Source organism: Melanotaenia boesemani, chromosome 24 (assembly GCF_017639745.1).
Source record: "Melanotaenia boesemani isolate fMelBoe1 chromosome 24, fMelBoe1.pri, whole genome shotgun sequence".
NCBI lineage: Eukaryota > Metazoa > Chordata > Actinopteri > Atheriniformes > Melanotaeniidae > Melanotaenia > Melanotaenia boesemani.
In genome coordinates, this window is record NC_055705.1 from 3,466,470 (window position 1) to 3,492,027 (window position 25,558).

Below are 25,558 nucleotides of genomic sequence, written 5' to 3' on the forward strand. Positions count from 1 at the left end.
AGTTTAGAAATACCTGGGTTAAAGAAATGTAGGTGATATACAGTAAACTAATATAACTGTAGGAGAGGAGAGGAAGGAGGGCACAGGGCCAGATGTTTGCACTCTGTCGCTCTTTAGGAAAAAGTAAAAGAAAAATCTACCTTTTAGCATTGATTTAATCCATGCAGCTATGTTGATGGTGTTTGTTTACTTTGAAAATTGTTCTGATTTTATTCCATCTATACAACTGTTTATTTTTTTTTACTAAAATTGTTCATCCCTGTCCAATGTGAGCTCCTGAAGAATGTAATGTGTTGCACTTTAAATTATTTTTAATGTTTTTTTTTATCGTTTGTGATATTCAAACGTTAAATAGTTTAAATGTTGTTAAAATAAAATGTTTGTTCAGTTTTCTTTGTCTAAACTGTATTGTGTACATTTTAAATAGACCTAACTACCTGCGGTTTTCTCATCATTTGGGGCGACCATCTGTCATTTGGAGTAACCAACAAATGAAAATAACTGTACTACATTCAAAACACAATATCCATCCATTTTGGCTCAAATATTAATCAATGGTATACTATAGTTAAGTGGATACTATCTGTACACATTTAAAAACAGTATTAAGGGTTTTAGATAAAAAATTGGGCATTGTAACTGCATTACGAGGGAGATAGTGCCAATATAGACAAAATTTATAGAATCATAGTTTTCCAAAAGTTTAAAGGCACACATGCCTGTCCTTCTCAAACTGTCAATTTAATTAGCAATACTTGTTAAACTATTAGCAACGTTAAAGAAATATATTGATGTTCAGATAAATCATGGTCACACCAAATTTACTTTTTATAAGGCTGTGTCCTAATAATTCAAGTATAAAAACACAAAAATCTCTTTATTTGGGTTTTTTGTAATAATGAATATGTACGCTATATTACTAATGTTTTAACAATGGCCAAATATATCTTTATTTTTAGTATTTTAAAATTGGCCTATTCAAAAGTCTTATCCGTAAATGACCCAAAAATAATTAAAAATGTTCTAATTTGCTGCGAGGGATAAAAGGAAGCTTCCCTATAAACAATCTGTCTCCTACATCAACACTGTCTTTGTCAAGTTTGTCTCCTTCAAAATAAGAGTTCCGTGTATTTGGCTCATGGGTTTGCATCTTCATTTTATAATTATTACTAAGATTATAGTTAATGATGTCATCAGTCGTATTTTACATTATTCTTAAATTTGAACTCTGTAAAGCACTTGGTGTTACATTTAATTCTGTGTTAATTTAAATAGCATTTTTTTAAATATCAAAGGAATAATCTAATTTGCATGTTTAAATGACATCATAATTCTCTATGGCAACGGAACATTCTAAGAGCATGTGACCCTGTGTTCTATAGTACAGAGTTACATTTCAGTCACACACCAGACCAAGAGAAAGCACTTGCTTTGTTTCAGAGCTTTTTCACCAATGATTTTGGAAAACAGCGACACTCATGGATTTTCTAGGAAGGAAAAACATTTTCCTGCATCAGCAGAAAGTTGAGAATCAGCCTGTTTTTAACTACAATGTAAGTAACCAACTTCATCATCCTCCCTACTGTAGAGAAAAATCATCTTTTTTTAGGTATAAGTATAATCCAACATCCATAAGGGTTGATTTACTTTCAGGTAGTTCATTTATTTCCTTTGGAACATAAAATTAAAAAACACACAAAATAAAACTCTTGTTTTCCTCCTTCTACTAAACCTAACCAAAAGACGGTTATCTGTTTTCCAATGTCCTCAGAACGAAAATTGAAAAGAAAGGATCACAAGTTGTTCGACTTGATTTAGTTTTAAAAATATGAGACAAGTTTTAAACATGTTATATGCATGTATGACAAATGAGGTCAACACAGGTTTGGACGAGTGGTGAAGAACGCATTTACAGACCAGAAATCATTTCTGGGTCACGTAACTTGTCTCAGATGGAGAAACATATAAAATTGTGATGCTTGTCAGTTTTTTCTATTATCGTTCTAAGCACAATACAGACATTAGATAATGAACTGTTATCTTATTTCTTGTTTTGTTTAGGAAAGGAAACATAGGAAAAACAAGCAGTGTTTCTGTTCTTTTATTTTTACTTGGAAGGAAAGAATGAACTGCCTGGAAGTACACCGATCAGATCGTAAGATCACAAATTCATCCATCCATCCATCCATCCATCCATCCATCCATCCATCCATCCATCCATCCATCCTTCCATCCATAAGATTTCCATTTTCTGAAACCCACTAACAACTTGTGATTTTAGCCCATATATGGATTAATTTGACAGATTGATCAGCCTACCTGTGGAAAAAAACCTCAGTGTGATGCATGCTGTCTGCAGGGCAGTAAGCACCCGACTACGATGGGTCACGTTTGCTACCATCGGCTCCAACAGCTGCCATGTATCTCAGCCCATTTGTTGAAAATCTGTACCTTTGGTACAGTATGTCATCAGGAAAGTCCAACGGGTTGGATCTGTCTCTAAAGACTCCTTCTCTCCTAAGCACTCCTCTCACTATCCGTGCACCAACATCAACAGGATCCTCTAAAAATGGGCAGGCCATTTTTCATGAGATCTGATTGGTCAGGAGGAGGAGCTTTTATACTCGATGATCTCTTATCCAGAACATAACCTCTCTGGAGCAGGTTAGCCGTTCAGCGTCTGTGTCACTTGTGAGCAGAGGAGGTGAGGACCCAAGATGCAGGCAGATCAGGCAGGAGGCATAATTGGTGCGGGCAAAAGGGTTTATTCTCCCAAAACTCAGGAACAGGAAAACACACGTTAAAGGGGATGAACCACATAATAATCTGACAAAGACAACTGAAAACCAAGGGGCATATATACATAATGAGTAATGAGGAACAGGTGAAGAGAATGAGAATCAGACCAGGTGATCTAACGAGCCAGAAAAAGAAAACAGAGCACATGAGGGGAAACTACAAACTGAACTAAACATGACAAAACCAGAAACCCAAACCATGATAAAAACCTAACACAAACCAAGGAACATAAACCCAGGAACCATGACAGTTTGTTGCTGCGGTGATACAGCTTGGTAAGAAGTGAACCAGCGTCGTAGTACAGAAAACCCCGAGTTAACCCTGAAGTTACCCCGATAAGAGAAAATCCAGCTTCGTACAGACCTCTGGTCTGTTTAGATTAGATTAGATTAGATTAGATTAGATTAGATTAGATTAGACTTTATTATCTCACAGTGGAGAAATTCACTTGTTAGCAGAATTTGTTTCAACACATTTGATGTTAGTTGGCTGGACTTTTTAATGCAACTAGTATTTAATGTGTAGTCAGAATATTCTTGTGCATGAAGTCTCTAAACTTCTAGTCAGCTCAAAACCCACAACCTGTCCTCTTGATCCTGTCCCCTCTGACATCCTGCAGAGCATTTTACCTACAGTCAAAACTGCAAAAACCCATATTATCAACTCCTCTCTTAAATCCGGTGTCTTTCCTTCTGCCTTCAAGCAAGCTCGGGTTACCCGCTGCTGAAGCTGGCTGACAACAGGGGTGCCTCAGGGCTCGGTGCTTGTCCCTCTTCTCTTTTCATTATACACCTCCTCACTCAGTGCATCATTAGCTCTCATGGCTTCTCCTACCACTGCTATGCAGATGACACTCAGCTTTTCCTTTCTTTCAAACCTGATGACACAACGTTTCAATGCGAATATCAGCATGTTGCTGATATCTCCGTATGGATGATGGATTGCCACTTTCGGCTAAATCTGTCCAAGACTGAGCTTATTGTCTTTCCAGCCAATCCTTCCTTACCACCACAGATAAGCGTGCAGCTTGACTCAATCACACTTGTGCCTAAGTTTCCTACCAGTAATCTTGGTGTCATGATAGACAACCTGCTGACCTTTAAGGACCATGTTGCCTCGGTTTCCCGGTCTTGCCGATTTGCTCTCTACAACATCAGGAGGATCAGACCCTAACTGACTGAACACACGGTCCAGCTCCTGGTCCAGGCTCTGGTCATTTCACGCATTGACTACTGCAACTCCTTACTGGCTGGCCTGCCTGCATGCTCAGTTAAATCTCTGTAGATGATCCAGAACGCAGAAGCACGTCTGGTCTTCAACCAGCCCAAAAGAGCTCATGTCACTCCGCTGCTAATTGCTCTTCACTGGCTTCCAGTTGCAGCACATCAGATTCAAAGCTCTGTTTCTGGCTTACAAAACAATAACCCAAATGGCTCCGGTCTACCTTCACTCCTTAATCCGGAGCTACACTCCCTCTCCACAGTTACGCTCTGCCAGTGAAAGACGCCTAGTGCTCCCACCACAAGGTGGCACAAAATCAGTAGCTAGACTCTTCTCCTCTGTTGTTCCCCGATGGTGGAACGATCTACCAAACTCCGTCCGATCTGCAGAGTCCTTATCCTTTTATCCTTTTGAGAGCAAGCTAAAGAACCAGTTGTTTAAGGAGCATTTCCACACTTAGCTTAACTATTTTACGCAACAGAATGAGTTAGAAAAATTTGTCCAGCTCTTTGGCTCAACCAAGTACTGAAGAAACTGTGTGGACTTATGCCTAAGATGATATTGTGTGATGAAATCGTGATCTTGTATTTAAACAAAATTACTTTTTAAAAATTTTTTTAATTATTATATGCACTGCCTCTAGCACTACATGATAGCACCTGGCTCCAACTGGACTCAAAGCAGTCTGACTATCACTTAATTATGATGTCCCATCTTGTTTGAATTCATGCTTGTGTTGTTCTTACTCTCAAATGTAAGTCGCTTTGGATAAAAGCGTTTGCTAAATGACTGTAGAATAGAATAATAGAAGAGAAAAGACAAGCCAAAAAATTTTTAAAAGCCAAAACTAATAAAAATAAAACAAATTATTTGGTTAATATTTTGTTTATTATTATTATTGTTTAATTTTTATTAAGTGTGGGTTATTTTCTAATTAGGAGGCTACAACATTTCATAACACTTGTTTTCCTCCACACGCTTCATTAATAGACATTAATATATGACTGTAAGCCAGCGCAAGATCATCCTGCACCAGCTTTGAACGTTTAATTTTTATCATGAAACAGGTGACCACCTCCTGCTCTGAATGCAGCTTTGCTGCTGCCAGAAGCCTCTTCTGATTGCTTTTGGACAGGGGAGGGGCCTGAGCAGCAGCACCCACTCATCATTGAGAAGAATAAACTACTTTCATATACGTCAGTCTGCAAAAGTCTCCAATACTGAAAAAGTCGCTAGATTTGTCGCTAGTCGCTTTTAAAAAAAACAAACAAAAAAAAAGGTCGCTAAGTTGGCAGTGCACCCCTTGAGGTAAGGCAGAGTACTGTTTCCCTCACCTACTGACTTTTCTCTGCATGTTATTGTACGATAAACGGGAATATTTTTCTCACAAATACATTAAATACATTACACAGACTGTTGAGAGTCATGGTGTATAACAAATATTTCTGTAAAGTTCATATTGGCGATATGCTGAGGAACAGAAAACGGCATGTGTCACACAACCTAGTTTGTATTGGATGGCACAGTCAAAGCTGAGGCACAGCTCGCTCGTGCCCCCACCGGGGTTTCTGCACTGGATTTGATCGGGAAATACTCAAATTTGGCAATTTTTACTTAATAAACTGTCAAAAACGTGTTAGAGTCATACTGAAAATGCATTTTTAACACAAATCAGTGGAAAATATTTATTGTATATTTTTCTTTATCATGTCTGCATCAAACTACACATGTTTCACTTCAGTTCCAACATCTATATGTCTAGATGTTGTTATCTGGAGATTGCTCAATGCTGCATGGCGAGACCGTGCTGTCATGCCACCATGTTTGACACCCTCTGGCCAATTACAATTTTTCTTTTTGGAATGCTGGAAAAGCTGCTGCAAGCCGAAGTATCTCCGCTGGGAGAGCGTCAGACTGAAGATCTGAAAGTCCCTGGTTTGATCCTGGGGTTCAGCAAATGCACAAGACCACCTGCCATGGTCACAGTGACTCTGAATCTGTGGTGTCACTGTTGTATACCTTATCATCCATTTACAGTGTTCAATCTCTGTCTGTAAGCACAGAGGAGCCTTAAGTTTTCTAGCAGGAATCTACACATCAATTTCCATTCTGTTGCAAAGGACTACGTGCAGATTTCACGGGAAAAGAAAGTTGGCCGCTCTGTGGGAAGCTTTCCATCATAGCAGCGATAGCATTAAGTTTTGTCATCTCACCTTATAGGTGGGAGAAGTGTTTTAATGATGTCTTTAGAGTTTTTCTCAAAGTCAAAAAGATTGAACAGGGCAAAGGCTTTGCTTGCTTCATGTATTCTGCTGATTTTACGGTGGCTGCAAATTTGAGGCAATGGTCGATAGAACGCATTTTCTGATCACGTCCTAGTTTTCTTGGGTCTGTTGCTGGAAGCTCAACTTCAGTACCACCTTAGTTTAACCCCCATCATAACTTTGGCAACCTTGGTTTGCGGACGAGATGGACCACCTGAACTGAATGGGCCGCTTTGAAAACCTTTTGCCAATCTATCTTGGAACCTCCATTTTCAGGTGGGTATCCACAATTTGTCATGTGAAATCTTGGCAACAAAATAGACCATACTTCATTTTTGGAGCAAGAATCCATACATGTCTTTTCATTCTGTTCCAAGGGAGAAAGCACTGATGTCAATGGAAAGGAACGTGGTCTTAAAAGAAGATTGGCCACTCTTCTATCAGAGGCTTTCCACTGCAGTGGTGATAGCATTAGGATTGTTATTTCACAGAAACTCCTCCCCTCCAGAGCTACTCACCATCAGTGATGATCATTTTGCAGTGTGGGAACAATATTCAAATGATGTCTTTGTATTTTTGCATGAAGTCAAAAAGATTGAAGAGGGCAAATCTAACTCAATGGCTGCCTCCACTCCTAACCAGGAGATGTGGAATTCGGTCACTAAGGGGAAACACAGCAGCAAAATCAGGCGATGCCCGGCATCTCCGTCAGCCATTCAAGCTTCAAATAAGTTTTCCATCCTGAGCGAGTAAGACTTCCCTCCTCTCCCTGATCGCAGCTTGTCTGGCTCCTCTTAAAAGCGTGATGGCTACCTGGCTTCCCCTCCGTCTTCCACGAAGGCAGTAATGAGACCCGCTTCTCCTATGGAACGTAAAAGCCAACGTCGGTCCGTGGTTGTTCGGCCTGGCTCGATTCACTTTACGCCCAGACTGGGGATGGACGTCCCTATCTCTGGCTTTAAGCAGGAGGGACACCTAGAGTCGTGCAACATGGCCGCTCTGTCCCGCAGCAAACTTTTGCCAGCTGACTCAGATGGCACTCCCGGGGCCGGCACTGGCCCTCTGCCCACCACTGATCACCTCTCTCCTGCGAACCCAGCCAGCTCTGGCTGTGCGCTCTGCTTGGGTGAAACGGGGAAGGCCATATCTGTACAAAAACATACACCTGGTTGTCCGGAGAGCATCGTCTCAACATCTCCTCCTCCCTTGTTTGCGCCAACAACAATAATTCTGGGAGATTCCATCACCAGAAACATCAACTTTTCAACGCCACTCCCTGGGCTGCTGAACTCTATGCCATCTTCTATTGAACGCGTCATAGTTTATGTGGGAACAAATGATACAGCCTGTCAGCAGTCTGAGCTGACAAAAAAGGATTTTAGGGACCTTTTTAACCTTCTCAGCAGCTGCAGAAAATCTGTTTTTATTTCAGGTCCAATCCCAACACTAGCCCGTGGAATGGGGCGCTTCAGCAGAATCCTTAGCCTCCACACCTGGCTTTTGTCTTCCTGCAGTGCCCACAAGGTTGGTTTTATTGACAATTTTAACCTCTTCTGGAACCGGGCCTCTTTCTTCAGAGGCGACCGAGTTCACCCAAGCCCGCTGGGAAGCAGGGTGCTAGCTGCAAACATGCAGCATGCTGTACATGCTCTACACATGACTGACTAATTACCAACCACAACACCCTACCTGCACCATTGAGCACTGTATCCCCTGCCAGCGCCCCCTATCAGTACCACCTGGCATCACCACCTACACCTGTGTCTCTCCCCATACAGTCTATTATCACGAACAGAACACAGATACTCAGTAAAGTCCCACAGAAACCCTGCTAACCTCACGTCAATACAGACACTCAACAGCCCACCCAACACACACCCGGTTTCTAAGGACACTCCTTCTGGTCCCCTGAATATGGCCCTACTGAACATCAGATCACTTTTGAATAAGTCCTTTCTTATAAATTACCTGATTTTAGACAACAGCATTGACTGTATGTTTTTAACAGAGACATGGCTCAGCACAGATGCCTCCATCACCCTAATTGAAGCATCACCACATAACTACATGTTCACACATGTGGCCAGGAAAGGCAGAAAGGGTGGTGGGACAGCCTCTATCCTGTCATTTTCCATTGGTTTTAAAGACATTTCGTTTGAAGAATACTCTTCTTTTGAATATCACATCATTGTTTTCAGCAGCCCACCTGTCCTTGGAGTAACAGTATATACACCTCCTGGAAGATGCTCATCATTCATAACAGACTTCTCAGAGCTGCTCTCAATCAACCAGTATGAGAGGATTGTTATTTTAAGTGATTTTAATTTGCACATAGATAATCAGTCAGACTCTTTCCCCCAGGACTTTTTAAATCTTTTAGACTGTATGAATTTTACCCAGCATGTCAGAGTACCCACGCACAACAAGGGCCACACGTTAGACCTTGTTATTACTTATGGACTATCTACCAACATAACATCAGTTGTTGATTTAGGTATTTCTGACCATTTTTGTGTCATTTTTAAGGTTGAAGGTTTTATGAAACAAGCTATTCCTGAACGGATTATTAGGAAACGCTGTCTTAATGCTGAAGTGGCTGCAAACTTTACTGATCAACTTTACAGCGCCCCAAGTTTTTTTTTCACCTTCATCCTGTGATTTTATTGTTGACCATTTTAATAGTAAATTACGTGCTACCCTGGATAAAGTGGCCCCACTAAAACTGAAGAAAGTAACAACAAAACCAGCTCCTCCCTGGAAAACTGAAGATATCAAGAGGTTAAAAAGGAACTGCAGAATAGCAGAGCGGAGGTGGCAAAAAAACAAACTAACAAGAAATTATCAAATTCTACATGAACACTTATGTATTTACAATGAGGCTGTTAGAATATCAAGACAGGCCCACTTCTCCAAACTCATAACTGAAAATAAAAACAAATAAAGTGTCCTCTTCTCCACAATCAATCCTAATTAACCCTGTTTCTAACAATCCTGCTAATATACCCACTGGTGCCAGGTGTGAGGAGTTTGCAGCCCATTTCAGAGATAAAGTAGAGAAAATTAGATCTGACCTGCATCAGATTTTAAATGGTCTGGGGTTTTCATTACCTGTGGGGAAACACTGGAGAGTTTTGCCCTGGTTGATGCTGCAATGCTTAGGGATGTTGTTTCACAGTTAAGATCTGCAACTTGTATTTTAGATCCCATCCCTACTGCCTTTTTTCAAAACTGTCTGTGGCTCTTTTGAGGAGGATTTACTGAGCATTGTGAATTGCTCTCTCCAGATGGGTGTCTTCCCTTCCTCCCTAAAGACAGCCATGGTGACCCCTGTTCTGAAGAAGAGCAATTTAAATGCCGCAGTTCTTAACAACTACAGACCAGTATCCAACCTGTCGTTTTTAAGCAAAATTTTAGAGAAATCTGTTTAAAAAATTATTTTTTTACCTCACACAATAAATTTGACAAGTTTCAGTCAGGTTTTAGGACCAATCACAGCACTGAGACGGCACTGGCCAAGGTTGTGAGTGACCTTAGGCTCAATACTGACATGAAAAAACTCTCTGTCTTAGTGGTGCTTGACCTCAGTGCAGCCTTTGACACAGCTGACCACATTATTCTTTTAAACAGACTCCACGACATGGTTGGCCTCACTGGTACTGTTTTTAACTGGTTTAAATCCTATCTAACAGATAGAGAGTTCTCTGTTAGCATGAAGGAATCCTCGTCCAAGAGATATAGACTGACCTGTGGTGTACCCCAAGGCTCAGTTTTAGGCCCCACCCTTTTTAATCTTTACATGCTTCCTCTTGGTGATGTCATCAGGAGACACGGCATAAATTTCCACAGCTATGCTGATGACACACAGTTATATGTTGCCGTGACTCCTGATGAGCACAGGCCCATTGATGCCCTGTTAGATTGTATTTTAGATATCAGAGGGTGGATGGCAGAAAACTTCCTGCAGCTCAACCAGGATAAAACAGAAGTTTTAATGATTGGACCTGAAGTTGAGAGAGTGAAACTGGAGGCCAAACTGAAAACAATAGCACTCAACCATTTAAATCAAGTAAAAAACCTGGGAGTGATTTTAGACCCAGATCTCAGTTTTGAGCCCCATATTAAAAACATAACAAAGACTGCTTTTTATCATCTGAAGAACATCTCCCGCGTCAGGCTGTTTCTCTCTCGAGCCAGTGCAGAGACACTGATTCATGCTTTTATCACATCAAGATTACATTACTGCAATGCTCTTCTTTCTGGTCTTCCAAAGAAGTACCTGAACCAGCTGCAGCTTGTACAGAACGCAGCTGCACATCTGTTGACAAAGACCAGAAAAAGGGCCCATATTACACCAATTCTAAAGTCTCTGCACTGGCTCCCTGTTAGCTTCAGAATTGATTTTAAGATTCTTTTATTGGATTTTAAGTCTCTTAAAGGTCTTAGCCCACCTTATTTATCTGATTTGCTTCTATCTTAGGAGCCCACTAGACCCCTCTGGTCCTCTGGTACTGGCCTTTGAACTGTTCCCAGAGTAAAAACAAAAACCCACAGCCAGTCCTCCTTTTATTTCTACGGCCCTCGTATGTGGAACAGCCTGCCTGAGGACGTGAGGGGAGCACCTAGTGTGGATATTTTTAAAAACAGACTCAAGACCCAAATTTCTTTTTCTACTACTATTGTATTTATTCATTTATTTATTCTTAACACAAAGGCTGTATTTTGCTTCTATTCCTCTATCATTTATGTATTTGTTTCATCATTTTGTATTCTCTTATTTCGTGGGTTTTCTTATTTTATGGGACTGAGAAATATTATTTTTATTCTCAGGGTTGGTTTTTTAGATTGTTTAGATTTTGTTTTATAGTGTTTTATCTCAGTGTTTCCCCACACTACAAGACTCCAGAATTTAAGACAGCGTTTCCTCTTAACTTGCTTTTACCCTCTGGGTTGTGTGTGTGCTGAATGGAAGGGGTTGGGGGTGGCCTTGTTGTTATTGGGTTGGGGTTCTGGGGGATTTTATTTTATTCTCTGTAAAGCACCTTGAGTTGCTATTTTTATGTATGAAAGGTGCTATATAAATAAAGTTTGATTTGATTTGATTTGCTCGTTTCATGTATTCTGGTGATTTTGCAGTGACAGCAAATGGGAGCAAATGGTCAGTAGAACCCATCTCTTGGTGTCTTCCTCGTTTTCTTGGGTCTAGCTCAACTTCAGTACCACCTTAGTTGAAGCACCATCACAACTTTTGCGACACTGGCTTTTCTGATAAACTGGATCTTTCAAACTTTATGTGTCACTTTGTAATAGAAGATAAAGGACCCCTGTTCTGCAGCTCCTTGACCACAAAGACAAACACAAAGGTACAAAAAGTAAAGGAAACTACCTTATAAGGGCCTGGGTAGCTCAGATGGCAGAGCATCAGACTTTTAATCTGAGGGTCCAGGGTTCAAGTCCCTGTTCAGGCGTATAGAAAAGATCTTTCTCACTTCATTGCTCAGCCCCACCATTCCCTCTTTCCTTGGCCCTTAAAGGCTGAATAGTTGAGGTTTTTTCCTTAAAAATAATTTAAAATGTTCTCATTTGCTGTGAGGGATAAAAGGAAGCTTCCCTATAAACAATCTGTCTCCTATATCAACACTGTTTTTGTCAAGCTTTTGTCCTTCAAAATAAGAGTTCCATGCAGGAATAACTTGGGTGCACCGTGTTGCTCTTTCCAACTTCCTGGTTCCTTAACCAATCATATACGACTCCCCACGGTTACCTAACAACAACAACTGGTATTCATTCTAAACTACTAGTAAAAGAACCGGACCAGAAATAGTTTCAGAAAAACCTAAAAAGCCTCGGCATCCTGCTAAATAAGCAAACGGCCAAACATAGAATAAAACGAGGATCAATTTTGGAGGATCTTTTGAAAGGTGGAGAAGTCTGAGCTGGCAAAGTTTCTTATGTATTAGTGGAGTAAATTGGTGGGCTATTAGTTTACAACAACTGTAATGATGTTTGGGCCAAGTGAATACTGTGTTTGTCCTTATAAACTTATGAAATTACTATCAAATTAATTCATTAAGTGAGACTAAGGGAAAACTGCCGCTGTGTGGCATTTGTTGATTAATGTGGGCTTTGTTTACACTATTTCATGCTAACGTAAATTAGCGCTTGAAGTTAGCGCTAGCATTGCAAGGCATAGCAACTTACTGTGTGTGTGTGAATCATCTTCACTCCGCATCATGGTGTTTGCTTGCGCTATGTTCTCCCTCCTTCATAGACTGTATATAAAAGAACCATCCACGCACAAACCTACGTGCAACTCTCCGAGGGGGAGGAGGGGAAGAATGCTCTCCGTGTTTTTCTGTTTTTCTGTGTTTGAAACGCTCTGTTCGACCTTTACATAAGTACACTCTCTGGCCAATTACAATTTTTAGGCAATGTTGGATAAGACGCCATGACATCATTATTCAATATAAATCCCTCAATTTTCATCCAATCACCATCACACTTACAGTTTTTTTTTTTTTTTTTTTTTTTAACCCTGTCCTGTCCAGCATCCTAACATACAGAACGGTGGTCTGTGTGCCATATTTTGCTTGACAGATTTGCTCTACCAAGGGAGACATGTTATATACATGGCTGCCCTTGATATTTTTATTATTTTTATTCTTATCTTATTTTCTTTAGTCTTATATGTCAGTGCCGAACTTGACAGGGAGATAGAGGAAGAGAGAGAAAAAAGAAGGGAGAAAAGGACAGGATTAAAATCGGGAAATAACTGTTGTCTATGCTGCCTAGAACATATCACAAAAAAACAACAACATAAACTACCACAGTACTACATGATACCGAAAGACAGATAGAATGATGATAATATAAAAAATTACAATAGTCATCAAACGTACCTGCAGATGAATGTACCAACACACAAACATCAACTACATCTAGTGAGAAGCGGATGGAGAGACAAGCACGTTTGTGAGCATGCACATGTTAACATGCATGTGTGGCCATGCAACAAGGAGGAAATGTGTACCCGCAAGGGGGCCGCGATCAAGCTGCACCCCGAAGCATCAGCGGGGGACGGGGGGAGCCCGAGGCCCCAAAGGCCAAGCAGATCCACAGAGTACGAAGCCCGGGACAGCCAAAGCAGACAGAGCAGCGGCCCACCCGGTCCAGAGCAGAGGGGCCCCCAGACCGGAACCCCCGGCGCGACGGGGCAGGGGCACCGGGCAGCCCAGGGCGATGGCGAGCAGGCCCAGCGGACACCGGGCGCTGCGGTGCGGGCCGCACGGAGGGCAGGCGCCCCACAGGCCCAAGGGCCACCCTTTGCCCCCAGCAAAGCCCCACCCAGGAACCCGACGGGGCCCGACCGCCCCAGGCAAAACCACACTTACAGTTTTTAATCAGGGTCTGGTCCTGAACAGATACATATAACTAATTCTGGTCTCGGCCTAAGTCCCGCCCACTTAAAACAGGAAGTGCCTTTTTCAGACACCGGGGTCCCTCTCCTCAGGAATGAACCTCACATACTCAAAAGTGCTTCAGATCAGATCAAACCCTTTCATGACACTACAGGAAATAAAACCTCAATTTCCTTCATCAAGCAGAACCATGGCGAATGGTGTCGACCATTCTTCCATTAAATTCCATTCTTCCATTCCATTAAATTCCATATTTAATTTATCCTCTCCAACCACTGCAATGACTGACATTGATGAAATTCAGCATATTATTACAACATCCCAGGACAAAAAAATGGCCTCTTCTTGTCCAGATGTTGTCAACACCATAGCCCAAGCCCCTGGAAACAGGAAGTCCCATCATTTTAACCCTTTAATACCTGTAAAACAAATTCAAACTCATTAATATCATCCTTCATGAACTCATGGTTGAAAATATGACTAACTTCTTGCAGTATCATCATCAAAGTGGCTTCCTGTCATGGTTATATCATTTGCCATGAAGCAGGAAGTGGCTCTAACCCTGCCGTTGGTTGACCAATGGAGGTGATATTTTCCTGTTCTTGTTAGAGTTCCAACCTGAACATGGCTCTACGTGAAAAACGACTATAGCGCCACCCAGTGGCCATGTGGAATTTAATCATGCTCTGGTTTGTGAGAATTCAACACAATTTGTAAGAAACATCATGAACGCTTCAGATGTCATCACTGGCAGGGCCGGCCCTAGGATTTTGGTGGCCCTAAGCAAGATTTTTTTTGTGGCCCCAAAACACGCACAGCTCATAATTGAATTAAAACAGACTTGCACATGGTGAACAGCAGTCCATTTAAATTAATGTTACCGTGATTTTTGTTTAATTAGAATAAAGAAAGGGATAAAATGTGTATCAAACACTTATCATGTGGTCCCCTCTAGTGGTTGTGGCCCTAAACAACCGCATAGAGTGTTTATGCCAGCGGCCGGCCCTGATCACTGGTCAGACTGAGGTGCAAGTTGATCCTCTCATGAGGAAAATCACCACTTAATGAAGATAACCTCCTGAAGAATGGGCATACGGCGAGAGCGGCTGTGCAGTAGGAGGGAGGTTGCCGGCTGATGGGTCGGTACAATAGGCCGGAGTGGTGCCGTAGGTGCAAGGGTCTTCATCGCTGCTTGCAGCTTTAATTAATAATACTCCTGGATCAATGACCCCGTTTTCAGCACATTTTCAGATGAACACAAAAGTTTCAGTAGCCTAAAGTTAATGTTATTTGGCTCATGAGTTTGCATCTTTATTTTATAATTATTACTAAGATTATAGTTAATGATGTCATCAGTCATATTTTACATCATTCTTAAATTTGAACTCTGTAAAGCACTTGGTGTTACATTTAGTTCTGTGTTAATTTAAATAGCATTTTTTTAAATATCAAAGGAATAATCTAATTTGCATGTTTAAATGACATCATAATTCTCTATGGCAATGGAACATTCTAAGAGCATGTGACCGTGTGTTCTATAGTACAGAGTTCCATTTCAGTCACACACCAGACCAAGAGAAAGCACTTGCTTTGTTTCAGAGCTTTTTCACCAACGATTTTGGAAAACAGCGACACTCGTGGATTTTCTAGGAAGGAAAAACATTTTCCTGCATCAGCAGAAAGTTGAGAATCAGCCTGTTTTTAACTACAATGTAAGTAACCAACTTCATCATCTTCCCTACTGTAGAGAAAAATCATCTTTTTTTAGGTATAACTATAATCCAACTTCCATAAGGGTTGGTTTACTTTCAGGTAGTTCATTTATTTCCTTTGGAACATAAAATTAAAAAACACACAAAATAAAACTCTTGTTTTCCTCCTTCTACTAAACCTAACCAACAGACGGTTATCTGTTTTCCAATGTCCTCAGAACGAAAATCGAAAAGAAAGGATCACAAGTTGCTTGACTTGATTTAGTTTTAAATATGAGACAAGTTTAAACATGCTATATGCATGTATGACAAATGAGGTCAACACAGGTTTGGACGAGTGGTGAAGAACGCATTTACAGACCAGAAATCATTTCTGGGTCACGTAACTTGTCTCAGATGGAGAAACATGTAAAATTGTGATGCTTGTCAGTTTTTTCTATTATCGTTCTAAGCACAATACAGAAATTAGATAATGAACTGTTATCTTATTTCTTGTTTTGTTTAGGAAAGGAAACATAGGAAAAACAAGCAGTGTTTCTGTTCTTTTATTTTTACTTGGAAGGAAAGCATGAACTGCCTGGAAGTACACCGATCAGATCGTAAGATCACAAATTACAAGCACAAACAATTCACTCTAGAAATTAGAGTTAACATTAATTAAAAACTGTACAAATTCCTACTGATTCTATAGCCCTTCACATTCCCTTCTCTGATCATAAATTAATCTCCTTCAAAATAAGTGTGTCTCTGTATAAAACCCACCCTCCCCGTTTCATTTCCTTCAGGAAAATCAAGGATATCAATCACAACACACTGTCTTCTGCCATAAATAACCTCTCCACTTCTTGTGATTTTTCCACTCCTGATAATTTAGTTTCTCACTACAATGAAAACCTCAACAACCTTCTTAACATCTTCGCTCCACCGAAACACAGATGTGTTTCCATCTCCCGCTCTGCTCCATGGTTCACTCCCGCCTTGCGCTAGCTTAAAGCCAAAGAACGCCGGCTTGAACGCCTTGCCAAGAAAACTGGACTCACCATTCATAAGGACATGTACAATAGCCACATTCATCTATATGAGGACTGTATTGCTTCAGCAAAATCCACATACTATTCAGGTTCAATCTGTTCTAATGAAGGAAATTCTAAATCTCTCTTTTCACTGTTCAATAATATCACAAAACCTCCGGACACCTTCCCTCCTCATCTTTACTCAGCTGACTTCTGTAATTCTCTTTTGTCCTTCTTTACCTCAAAAATCTGAAATATCCATCAGCAGCTCACCACTGGAGGAACTCAGGAAATCTAAACCTTCCAGCTGCCTGCTCGACCCTCTCCCTACAGTCCTAGTTAAAGTGTGTCTCCCTTCACTGGTTCCTCTCATCACTGCCATCATTCATTCCTCCCTAAACACCGGATATGTTCCACTAACCTTCAAGACTGCTGCTGTCACTCCGATCATCAAAAAACCTGGTGCTGATCCGTCTGACTTCAATAACCTTCGTCCCATTTCTAATCTTCCCTTCCTCTCCAAAATTCTCGAAACTCCACAAACACCTCACTAATAATAACCTTTATGAACAATTCCAGTCTGGCTTCTGTCCTTTTCACAGCACAGAATCTGCTCTGTTAAAAATCACCAATGATCTGCTGATGGCAGCTGACTCCGGTCTTCTCACAATCCTCATCCTCTTAGATCTCAGTGCAGCATTCAACACCATCTCACACAGCATCCTCCTAAATAGACTGGCAACCCTTGGTGTTTCTCATACTCCTCTTACTTGGTTCTCCTCGTATCTCTCTAACCGCACACAGTTTATTCAACTCAAGGCCCACACTTCAGAGTCACTCCCTGTCTCGGCCGGTGTACCCCAGGGATCAGTCCTGGGCCCCCTTCTCTTCATCACTTATCTTCTCCCCCTTGGCTATATTTTCCATAAATATAATATCAACTTCCACTCCTATGCAGACGACACCCAGCTGTACATCTCCTCCAAACCATACTCCTCTCGCCCACCTTCCTCTCTCTCTGACTGTCTCCGTGAAATCAAAGCATGGTTCTCCTCCAATTTTCTCAAACTCAACAGCAGTAAAACTGAGGTTCTACTTGTCGTCACGCCCTCCACTCCAACCAAGTCTCACAGTTTCTCCATCAACATTGACAGTTCTGCCATTTCCCTCTCCCCTCAGGTCAAGAGTCTCGGCGTCATTCTCGACAGCACCCTATCTTTTCAAGGCCACATCAGTAGCATTACTCGGTCTGCTTACTTCCACCTTTGTAATATCAACCGTCTGCACTCATCATTCACTCCGCGTGCTGCTACAATCCTTATTCATAGTCTTGTCACATCCCGCATTGACTACTGTAACTCACTCTTCGGTCTTCCCAATAAATCACTTCAGAAACTGCAGCTTCTCTAGAACTCTGCTGCTCCTATCCTGACTCACACCCCTTCCTTTAAACATATCTCCCCTGTACAACAACAACAACAACTCCACTGGCTCCCAATAAAATACAGAATTAACTATAAGTTACTGGTCCTCACTTTCAAAGGTATTCACAATCTGGCCCCTCCTTATCTGTCTGATCTCCTCCATATTACCACTCCCTCCCTCCTGTGCTCTTAGGTCATCCTCCTCCGTTCACCTTACTGTTCCCCAGGTCTGTCTCTCTAAAATCCTACCCGAGATTCGGAACATCAACTCTCTGCTGTCATTCACATCTGTACTCAAAACCCACCTGTTTAAACTGGCCTACTCCCTGTAAATCATGTAAACTGACTGTTTTTTTGTCATTTTTATATCAATGTCCTTTATCTGTGTTTAACTCTTATATAATTTATTTTTATTTTCTTTTTATTTATTTTTCCTTTTGTGTATGGTGACCTGTGTATGGTTATCAACATCGCGATGGGGAGAGACAGTGGTTCAGCACTCAGAGAGTATCTGGTGTCAACTCTGAAGTCTCAACCCCAGCACAGCCTTTTTATTCAGCAGATTATGCAAATCACATGAATCAGTAGTGCAAGCAAGTCAGAATGAAAAACACAGCATTCATCATTTCATTATCATGAAGAGCAGTTGTAACCACACCCTGTTATCTACAGAGCAGGCAAGACTGCAAGTCATTACAAGTTTAAAAGAAGAACTTTAAGATGTCAACACCTCTGCTTGCTTTAACAGTAACTCTTCTTTTTCATCTGACTGTAACTTTTCTTTTTCATCTGATTGGAACTTCTGTTTCTTCTGGTCCAAGAGGAAATGCAAGAACTTGGATTATTTTGTTTTTCATCACATCGATTGCAGAGTTGGACTGCTTTAATTCTTGTAAATACTCTTGGGAGTTTCTGAGTTCATCATCAATTGAGTTTATTATCAATGTCCTCATTTTTTATCTGCACTGGATTGAATTTGTTTTTCATCACATCACATGCGGATTCAAAGTGCTTTGGGTTTCACAAATCCTGTTGGAGTTTTTGATTTTCTTATTGAGGTCCTCATTTTGTAGCTGTCCCTGATTGAATTTGTTTTTCATCACATCACATGCGGATTCAAAGTGCTTTTGTTTTCACAAATCCTTTTGGAGTTTTTGATTTTGTTCATTGAGGTGCTCATTTTGTTTCTGCAGTGATTTGATGTGCTTTTTCATCACATATTTTGTGGATTCAGAGTGCTTTAGTTCCTCCCCGTCTGCATCTCAATTCTATTTCATGTCTTTACCTTAATTTTCTTCTCAATTCTTCCTCATGTCTTCACGTCTTCCTCTTCATCTCCTTGACTCTCTGGTCCTCTGTTTGCTCCATTGTCGTCACCTACATCTGCTTCTTGATTCGTCTTCATGACTTTTGTTAAAGCAAGCAGAAGTGTTGACATCTTAAAGTTCATCTTTTAAACTTGTGTAATGACTCGCAGTCTTGCCTGTTCTGCAGGAAACAGGATGTGGCTACAACTGCTCTTCATGATGAAGGCTATGAAATGATGAATGCTGTGTTTTATGAAGGTAAAAATGTGCCAAAATGAACAAACTTGTAGATTTGATGTGAAAACTATTAGAATAAAATGTGAGAAGTTGTGCATCAAAAATCTGAACTTGTTTGTCAAAATTTTCTGCTGTAAAGAAAACTCACACACACGTGAACTGAATTTGAAGTTACAGAGAAAAAATAGTCCATCTGACAAATTATCTTCCAGAGTTTACTTGTAATTAATTTTTTTTTTAAGTATTCATTTTGCTTTACAACTTCAACTTAGCGATTACAACTTCCTGAATCTGCTGCTGCAAGTCACAAATGTGCTCTCGCGAGTCACAGCGTGATAAAACTGTGGCCTGACTTTTGGCTCATTCCTTGCCAGATATTTGTGCCAAAACTAACTTGTGTCTGAAGATGTGAGAGCAGAGGAGGGGGGAGGGTGGGGGGTGTGGGGTTCGGGGCTTAACCAATCAGAGTGAATGGTTGTGAGCCCAACGTGGGTCATCAATAGTTGAGCCAATCAGCGTGAACGGTCGTGAGAACAACGTCTCCAGAGTTTCTCTTGTCGGACCTCTTGGCAGCTATCGCTATTGCGCACCAAGCTGGGGTAAGTTACTTCATTAACCATCGTTTTGACTACCCCACTGTGTGTTTTAGGAGTAAACAAACATATGCTCTAACAAAATGTATAAAGAATTACATTAAGATCAAGTGAATACGCTCTTTGGTGTGTATGAAAGGTGACTGCTGGCTAGCTGAACAAATCTGAACAGTTCTAACTTATAAATGACCAAAAACTAGCCCTGCATGGTACCCAAACTGATTTAATAGACCACGTTGGAAATGGCACTCAGTTCCGTTAAGGGGAGAGGGAGGTTACAACATTTCACATGAACCTTTTAAATTATGTTTACCCGTTCCCAGAGGTGGTGCTACGCAGCTTTTCTATTTTTTATGTCAGTGCGTCTGCTAAAGTTGTCGTGGCAAGTGAGCTTGTTAGATGAACACAAGTAAACATTAATACATCCATAAGTAGATGCTGTGATTACTTTATACTGGTGAAAAAGACCACAACAGGCACTCCAAAACAATAAGAATAATCATATGTAATGATATCTTTTGTGCAAATTCAAGTGTTACAGCAATACAATATTTACATGGTAAACTAGTCAAATTATGACTAAACACAAATGGTACAGAATGTAGATTTTATACAGTTTTTTGATGCATTGCACCTATGAAAAACCACCCTAATAGAAATAAATGTTATAGTACAGCTGTAATAGACCCTGTAGCTAGTGTGGTCATTTGTAGACTTCTGAGGCAAATCTATTGAAATAACATTTGGAAAACTTATGATTGATAAGGTTGTGCAGATAGACTTGAGCAGAAAACTGACAGCCCGACACGTTTACCTACAACATTAATGCTGCATTGCTACGTGTTGAGAATGAATTATTACATTTACTGACATTACAGACCCTTTATAATTTATTTTATGTCTTGTTAGGATCAACAGAATGCAGATATTGAAACTGCTGTGAGAAATCTTCTCAGCTGTATTCGAAGACGTCCAGTGAAACAGTCCACTGTAAATGTGGGACGGCCGAACAGTTCAACAGGAGCAAGTCGATCCGTGGAAGCTGAGGCTATTACCCCCAGCACCTCTGGTCCCAGCCAGCCTGCTACACAAAACACAGCTCAGCAGGAGATGCAAACGTACGGAAGAGTGACCTGAAAGCCCTATTCCAACATTTTATGGATGAACTGTTTAAGTGAGCTATAGTCATATACATTTCCTGTCAAAGTTTGGATATACACTTGCTCATTAATTGTAATTGGAAAGTGCATCCAAACTTTTGACTGATAGTGTAACCCCCCTCCCCTCTAATTTGCTGTTATATGTACATAAAAAGTTATAAAAGAAGGATAAATTTAGAATTTAGACACATTTATTCATCTTTCTTTTGTCCTTATATGTTGTCTTTCTATTTTAAAGTCTTTTCCAGCAATATTTACTGGAAACCGGGCACGTTTTAAAAGAAAGTCACTTACACCACCAAGACCAACATGTTCACGTTTGCTAGAACTCCAGTTCTGCCTTTTACCAGAAAGTTCAACCAGAACTCCAAAAGATGAAGCTGTGCTCTTACAAGCTGGATTAGGAAGGAGAACTGTCACTCTTGTAGATGATGCTGATCATGCAGAGGTGAAGCAGTTTGTATAATACATAATTAATTGTGGGGAAGTAATAAAATACATTCTGTCATTCAGTTTATATTTCTCAGTGTTGTTCAGTGTTATGTTTTTGTAAGGGTCCTCACTTTTTTCTTAACATAATCTTAATAAAATGGAACAGGACAATGTTTTAGATTCAAACCACTTTCCATGAAAACTTTATATTGGTATAATTACATAAGCAGAAAAATGTTATTATAACTTAAACTCATTCAGTAATGAGCACCAGAAACGTGAACTCACATCTCACTGTCAGTAATGTGTTCATAGAATGTGGTATCATTACACAACTGAAACCAAGCCAGGTGTGTTTATTCTCGGATAACCAAGGTTCTACTTGATGAATACTCGAAAATGTGACATTTGCTGGCTTCTTCAAAAAGCCACTGGTGAGAATATGATGTCTTGTTTTTTGGATAAATAAACTGTCCACCTATGCCAATTTAATATTTACATATTTTTAGACTTTTGGAAGAATACTTGCCTTGACAAATAATAATAATTTAGCATAAATGTTTTCTTTGTAGGTGGGAGGGGCCAAAGGAAGACCACTCCGTTGCCCCAGTCCTCGATGGTCTACCACTCAAAAATACTGAAGTCCTCCTCCAACAATGGAAAGAACACCATATATATTGTCCCCTTACAAGAAAAGACAGACACAGTCCCTTTACCATATAATGCATTTGAAAATATGCCTAAAAATAACTGCATGACCTGTGAAATATCAGTTCCTCTGCAGCTGCTACCTTTTCACATTGAGTCCTGTCAGTGTGATGATGTGAGTGATTCAGTGTTGTGAAGGCTACATTACATGTAATATTTGAGATTCATAAGCTAAACCTGTCCCTTGAATCGAACCTTAAAATGTGTTTAGTTGAATTTTAAATATTGTAATATGGTAGTTATGTTTGTATGGTTTGTATGTTTGTATGATAAATATAATATATATAACCCCCACTCCCCCTTTGCTTTTTTAGAATTTGGAGCCTGTTGGAGCCAGTTGGCATTTGTATGATAGGCAATCATTAACATAAAAAAATTTAAAGGTTAGCAAATAATGAAGGGATCACGTTAAGTTTGTCACAGATATGAATAAAATGTGAGTCTCTGTGTGTGGGGACCTACCTACATCAGAATTATTTTGATCTAAAAAGTCTGTCAGTGTGGTTTATAGTGTTAACTTGGGTGTCGCCCTCTCTCCAGGATTCCTGCCCCAAATGTGGAGACAAGTTCTCAACTGAGATAATGACCCTCCATGCAAGTTCTTGTGGGGAAGGCTGGTTTCTGTCTGTAACTCTTTTTTAAATTTTGAGTGTACCCATGTAATCTGGTTTTGATTAAATACAATAAAACAAATTTTTGGTAAACTGCATTAAACAAGTTTCAGTCAGGTTACTATCACAACTTCTTTTTCATGATATTTATTTAACATGTCTCTAATGCATTTTCTTAATCGCCAAAATTACTCAACAATGTTAAATGTTAAATTGTGTGTTTTGCTATTTAGCCTTCCTCTGATGGATCACCAGTTCCATTAGAGCAAAGTTCATCACTGGGGATGATTCCCATGAGCAGCAGTATCGGCCAAAGCAGCGTTGTTAGACCATCGGGGCCATCACTTGGAGTAAATGATGAAATTTTATTTTTAATTCTACTTTTCTCAAACAACATCACAGAAATGTGATTGATGGATTGATTGATTGATTGATTGATTGATTGATTGATTGATTGATTGATTGATTGATTGATTGATGGATTGATTGATTGATGGATGGATTGATGGATTGATTGATGGATTGATTGATTGATTGTCTTTCTATCAGAATGTCTTAATAGGATGTAATTCTGATTTTAACCTTTTTCAGCCTGGAAAAGAGCTGAAGCTCCAGAGAGGCGTCAGTGCTGTACAGGAAGTGTTTACTGGAGCAAAAAGAAGATGAGTTAACTCTGAAAGTCAAACTTGATTTGAGAGAAGATGTTGAGGAACAGGAGGAGAGACTAAACTTTTACAAGGTCCATAAAGTAGACTGGACCAGACCAATCCATTGCAGATTGGAAGGTAACTTCCTCCAAAACCCAATCCACGTTTTCCCTGGATGTCCATTTATTTGCTTCATATTATATTAAATTTTTATTATTATATTAGTTATTAAAAAATCTGTTAACTGGAGGTTGTTGTAGTAAGTACAACTTGATCTGCTATCATGCTGGTTTCTCTCTGGTGATGTAGCCTCTGGAGAGGGTGTAAAACACCATTTCTTCAGTCTAGTGATGCACACGTTGCAAACTGGATTTTCTAAGGATTTTGGTAAGTCTTCTGAATGAAGCTCAGAATTCCCCCATTTAAAGATTTTTTTCTTTCTTCGTTTGCTTGTTTCTGTTTTTTTTTTCTCCTTTGAAACCTTGGTTTGGCAAATCCAATGATCCTAACAAGGACTTATCAGAGACAAATTGGGAGGGTGGGGAGTTGTGGGAGTGGGCAGGTTAACACTTCATGTTAATATGACTCAGTCATTCCTTTATTTATGCCTGTTTTTTGCTTTTGTTTTTTCTTATAAACATCTTTAATTTCAGGTGACAAAAAATTTAATAATTTTTCTTTCTTCCGTGTTTAAAAAATATCTAAAAATGGTCAAAAGAACTATTTACTGTGATTGTTGTTTTTCTTAAATATGTCACATAGGTCTAGATACATATTACTGAACAAGTATAACAAAAGGCAAAACGCAGATTTACAAATTTTCTATTAACCTGTCTAATTCTGTTGCCTAAGAAATGGAGATGGTTATTAAAAATTATACACAACAGCAATTACTTCATTTGCTCTGTCAGGTCTTCACTTGTTTAATTTTAGGATCAAAGTTGCAGCAAAACTTCTGACTGACTGAAACAGAAGAGCTCGTGTAACCACTGCTTTAAAGCTGCTTCACTGGTTCCCACCTGATTTTAGAATCCATTTTAAAATCTTGGTCCTATCAGAGATCTTCATGGTCAGGCTCCTCGTTATACTTCTGAGCTTTAGCTTATTCATCCTGATGCAGTCTGAGGTCATCCAATCAGAATATTTTAGTGGACCCTCATACCCACTTCAGATCTCGATGGACAATCTTTCCAAGCAGTGGCTTCCAGGCTGTGGAATATTTTTAAAAATCAGCTGAGGACATTTTTAACTTTTAGTTATGTTCGGGCTCTTATGATTGGTTTTACATTTTATACTTCTATTTTATATATTTTATTTTGTGTATTTTATTAAGTTATGAATTTGATCGTCTTACTGTCCCTGTGAAGGACTTTGAGACGACTGTCAGGGAAAGGTGTTACACAAATAAACTTTACTTAAAAAGTCTTGGAAGTAAGCTACTGTATGTCAACAATGAACAAATGTAACCACAGTGTTATGTACTGTGTTGTTTTTGTTGCTCAAACCACAGTAAACATTTTCTTTTCTGTTAAGCTTATCACATAGAGACTATTTCAAAATTAAAGTCATTACTTTAAAGTAACATAGTAATTGTCATTTTTTCCCTATAAGAATAGATTATTCTATATTTATCCAGTCTAAACACCTTGTTATAATTAAATGATGTATAAAATCTTTTTGCAGGTGCTTGGGAGAACAGCACAGCAAACACAGCAGCTGAGGCCGGCCTGCAACAGTCTTTGTTATTGTCATGGTTGGAGGCGAGGCCAGATGTTGTAGATGTGGTTTTCCCATGTCAGAAAATGGCTGAATGCAGTGCTCAGGTATTTTCTTTAGCCCTCAAATTAAAGCATCTCACTTTTGAATTCAGTCTTACTTTAAACATTTTATTTTTAATGAAGATGGTCCTACAAACATAATCAGGCCTGAAGAAGGGTAGGAGGATGAGGGCGGATGCTCGGTTGGTGTAAAACCCTTGGTTGCTGGCTACCTACGCTGATTTGTGGAGACTGATA

The 25,558-nt window shown here is 39.9% G+C and overlaps 1 protein-coding gene and 1 non-coding gene across 2 annotated transcripts in view; one reads left to right on the forward strand and one right to left on the reverse strand.

The window, feature by feature from the left end:
• Window positions 1-25,558, reverse strand: part of LOC121635284 (zinc finger protein 665-like) — a 645,425-nt gene that overhangs the window by 568,932 nt on the left and 50,935 nt on the right. The gene's annotated exons all lie outside the window — the stretch shown is intronic.
• On the forward strand, window positions 11,677-11,749 carry trnak-uuu. The gene has a single exon. It is a non-coding gene; the product is annotated as a tRNA-Lys (tRNA).